At 41.1% G+C, this 4,862-nt stretch overlaps 1 pseudogene across 1 annotated transcript; it reads left to right on the top strand.

Annotated features, from left to right (window-relative positions):
- Positions 1-1,440: 1,440 nt before the first annotated feature.
- Positions 1,441-2,425, top strand: LOC308546945 (dual specificity mitogen-activated protein kinase kinase 5 pseudogene; annotated as a pseudogene). Its single transcript has one exon. The product of its transcript is annotated as a dual specificity mitogen-activated protein kinase kinase 5 pseudogene (transcript).
- The last annotated feature ends 2,437 nt before the right edge of the window (positions 2,426-4,862 follow it).

The raw sequence follows: 4,862 nt of genomic DNA, 5'->3' as shown, positions 1-4,862 counted from the left end.
GGCCACCCTGCTTCCCATTCTGTTGACATGGGCCAACATTTCTGACGAGTATGGTGGGTTTAGCGAAGGATGTCTTGCTGGGGCATCTTTCTCAACACTTAGCTGAGCCTAGCCCATCCTTTTGAGTGCCCGAAAAGCCAAAGCAAGGAGTGCTCCCGATTCAACCTCAGATTGGTGCCTAGTCTCTCGCTGTTCGAGGAGGAGATAGGATTTTTACATATTCCCAGCTAAACCTTTGGTCTGACTGCAGCACGGCGCCTCCTGAAGACTGGAACCTGACTTCCTTCTTCCTCTAAGTATGTTTTTTATGTTCTATAACAGGGAAGGTTAGGACCCCTGTGACTGAGTGAGGCACACACCTTCCCCCAGTGTCAGGTGGTTAGGAACCGGCATCTATTTCAAGCTATCTACAAAACACTTAAACAGTGTAGCTCTAAACCACATTTCATAAAAGCAGTAAAGGCATCAGTGAACAACTGTTTACAAGTGGCTATTTATTCACATCAAATGTTTAGTAATTAAACATATCCACAAAGCAAAGAGGTAAACCTCACATTTCCCCCCCCCCGCCCCCACCACCACCACCACCTTGTAGGAGCTTAGGTGCAGGGAAAAGGAGTTTGCCAATTCTAGAAGAGACATCAGAGAGGCTTAGAGCCTGATCAGGGCTTTTGATAGCTTTGTGGGGGGCTAAGGGTTCAAAATTTGGAATGGTCTCCTCTAAACCAGTTGCTCAAAGATTTCTAAGACAGCTGCCCTAGTCATTACAATCTCAAAGTGTTTTCCTTCACCAAGTCAGTGTGGTGAAACATGTCACTGCTCGATGGAGTTTCACCTGAATTAAATTATTTTTAAATGGTACACAGCAATATATATATAATGCATATCCAGTATAAGTGTTTATATAGCTACATAACCCCTCATTAATTGAAATTTGCCTATTTAGGTATGCCATGCCCTAATATAAATTAAGAAGAGTTTTTCTACCTGGCCTGTGTGGCTCAGCAGTGAGCATCAACCTATGATCCAGGAGATCCTGGTTCAATTCCCAGTCGAGCCCAGGTTGTGGGCTCTATCCCCAGTTGGGGGCGTGCAGGAGGCAGCCAATCAATGACTCATCATTGATGTTTCTCTTTCTCTCCCTCTCCCTTCCTCTCTCTGAAATCAATAAAAATGTATTTTAAAAAAGTTTTTCCTTGTAGTTTCCCTTCTACATTGGTGTGATGGTCAGTTTTCTGTGTCAACTTGACTGGGCCCACAGGGTGCCTAGGTACTTGGCCAAACATTATTCTGGGTGCATCTGTGGGATGCTCTGGGATGAATTGTTAAACTGAGTGAGGCAAATCCTCCTCCCAGATGTATTACTTACCCAGTCAGGTAAAGGCCTGAACAGAACAAAAATGTTGACCCTCCCTACAGCGAGAAGGAACTTGTTGAATTACAGTGACAAGTGGTGAAGAAGGAAGGCAATGCTGTCATGTGATTATTCCACAGTAATGCAACAGCAAGGAAATGGACAGTTAATAGAGCCTCTGCAGATATTTCCAAGAGCCTGCAAGCCTCCTGGGGAGGGGAAGACACACGGCCTGAAGGCGAACACCTGAGCAGGACCCTCTCATCACAGTAGCTCAGCAGTCTCAGATGCACTTCCAAGCATCAGCATAAAGAAGTCTTCCGCTGAGCTGAAAAAATATTAGCCAATGGCCAGATGAATGAACAAGACATACGGTATTGAGGCACTCTTGGTCCTGGCAACAGAGGTACAGTCTACAAAGCACATCATGTCCCAAGTGGGAAAATACTAGCTGTAAAGGTCTTGCTACTAGATATTACACTGAACTTCAGAAGCAAATTATGTCTGAATTGGAAATTCTGTATAAGTGTGATTCATCATGTATCCTAGGGTTTTATGGTGCATTTTTTTTTGCAGAAAGCAGGATTTCAATATTTCAATGTGTATAGAATTCACGGATGGGGCAATCTTTGGGTGTATATAGAAAAATTCCAGAGCCTGTCTCTGGAAAGACAGCAGCAGCAGTTGTTAAATGCCTTACCTATTTGTGGAGTTTAAAGATTTTACACAGAGATGTGAAGCTCTCCGATATGCTAGTAGACACAAGAGTCCAAGTCAGCTGTGTGATTTTGGATTCACAAGTCAGCTTGTGAATCCTATAGCCAAGGTGTATGTTGGAGCAAATGCTGCAGCTGAAAGAATTTCAGGGGAGCAACGTGGAATCCATTCTGATGTCTGGAGCTTAGGAATCTCTTTCGGGGAGCTTGCTCTTGGGAGGCTTCCATATCCTCAGATTCAGAAAAACCAGGATCTTGATCCAGGATCTCCAGCATCTTCTGCAGTGCTTCATTGGTGAGGATCCCCCCCGCCTTCCGGTTGTTCTCTGAGCCACTTGTACGGTTCATTCTTTAGTGGTGAGCTTGTCTGCAAACACGCCATCAACCCAGAGGCTCCGTGAGACCTTACGGCTCTCCCTGCTCCTTTTGGAGATGAGAGGGACTTCAGGGCCTAGGGCAGATGGGGCAGCAAAGCTGAAGAAATTGTTTAAATTATGTAAACGTTATTTACACAAAGGATTGTAAATACTTTAGAGGCTTTTTCTGTTTTAATAAACTGCTGAGAATCAGGCTACTTCTTTGAGCACAGAAAAAAAAAAAGAAGGAACTTCCAGCCTGAGTGCCTTAGAGCTGGGACATCTGTCTTTTCCTGCCTCGCAACTTGGAGCCACAAATCAGGTTTCTTGGGAGATGAACCTGCCACCTTTTGTATGGAGCTTACACCATGAGCTCTCCTGGTTATCAGGCCTTCACCCTCAAGCTGGACCCACATCATTGGCTCTCCTGGGTCTCCAGTGTGCCGACTAGAGATTTGGAGACTTCTCAGCCTCCAGAACAATGTGGGAACCAACTCTTTATAATAAATCCCCTTCTCTGTGTACATATACATCCTGTTGGTTCGGTTTCTCTGGAGAACCCCGACTAATACACATGAGGAAATCTACCAAAATAATTACAAAACCACCAAATATTTAACAAACCTTAGACTGTGGGATTCAAGTAAAATCAAATGGATAAATTCTTAAATATCTAGTAAGCCCAAAGCTGCACTGGTAGACACAGAAGAAAAACATGAAACTCACAGTCTAGTGAAGGAGAGAAGACTCATGGTCTAGCTTAAGAAAGAGAAACATCAGCTAGCTAAGAAAAGAAGTCTTATGCATATGAAATACTAAGGCAAGATGATATGAAAATGTATAATCACGTGCTGGGTAGTAAAGATTGGAATTTACTTTAATGGAAGGAATAACCTTGGACTAGACAAAATTATCACTGCCATACAAAATTCACTCATTTCATACCTGCATTTAGCATTTCCTGTTCTATCCAAATTATTTCATGTCCTCCTGAAATTTGGGAACCTTAGTTATCTACAGAATAGAACCTGTTAAGAAAAGGAAAAGCCAAGCTACAGTTGGGAGAAAGTAGTCACAATACATATAAATATCAAAGGACCTGTATCCAGAATATATAAAGAATTCCTCCAACTCAATATCAAGACAATTGATTTTAAAAATAGGCAAATTATTTGAACAAACGCTTCCCACACAAAAATTTATAAATGACCACCATCATCAGTTGTCAAGAAAATGCAAATAAAAAAACACTATACACATACTTAAATGACCAAAAAATGTAAAAGATTGACACCGCCTAATGTTAGCAAAGACATGGAGCTATTGGGAATCTCATCTACTGATGGAAGAAATATAAAATAGTGCCAACATCTTTGAAACAGCTTATCAATTTCTAATGATATAAGAAAATATCTCCTCCCATATATTTAAAAGAAATAAAAATATATGTCCTCACTAAGTCCTGTCTTGAACATCCATAGCAGCCTTATATGCAATAGTGAAAAGCTGGAAATAACACAAATGTCCATCAACAAGTAAACAGATGTACAGCCCTCTGGGTGGCTCAGTTGGTTGGAGCATCGCCCCTGCGCTGAAAGGTTGCAGGTTCGATTGCCGGTCAGGGCACGTACGCAGACTGAGGGTTTGATCCCCGGCCCTGGTCGAAGCATGTGCAGAGGCAGCCAATCGATGTTTCTCACATTGATGACTCTCTCTCAATCCCTCCCTCTTCTCCTCTCTAAAAATCCATGAACATGTCCTCGGGTGAAGATTAAAAAAAATATATACAAACTCTAATACATTCATACAATGGAATATTACATTGTGATGAAATGAGATGCTGAGATATACAACAACAAACATGAGCCACAAAAAATTTATGCTGAGCAAATAAAAACCAACACAAAGAAATACACATTTAATAGTAATTTCATTTTTACTAAACTCTAGGAAGACAAATCTAAGATATAGGAAGAGACAGAAAATCAGTGATTACCTGGGACTAGTGGCAAAAGGTGGGGATTGACTGGGATGGGGGATAAAGAAACTTTTGGAGGTGATGGAAATGGTCTATATTTTGGCTGTGATGGTGGTAACATGGAATATACATTTGTCAAAGCTCATTGAACTCTTTAATTATAACGGGTGCATTTTACTCTATGTAAATTAAACCTCTAAAGTTAAATTTAAAATTCCAGAGTAAACCCAAATATAGTCTAATGTTCTTCCCCCAAATAGCCACATGAAAGAGTCCCTCACCTCCTTGAGTCTTTGTTCATATGTCATTCTTCTCAGTGAGGACTTTTCTAACCACTCTATTTATAATTTCAACTCTTCCTTCCAATTTCCAAATCCCTCATCCTGCTCTATTTTCTATAATGCTTACAGTCAGCTAATATGTTATATAATTTATTTGTATAGTATGATTATCATTTA

This window comes from Miniopterus schreibersii, assembly GCF_964146895.1.
Source record: "Miniopterus schreibersii genome assembly, chromosome: 17".
In the NCBI taxonomy this organism is placed as follows: domain Eukaryota; kingdom Metazoa; phylum Chordata; class Mammalia; order Chiroptera; family Miniopteridae; genus Miniopterus; species Miniopterus schreibersii.
Note: the sequence above shows the minus strand (reverse complement) of the source record. Positions and strands in the feature narration are given on the sequence as shown.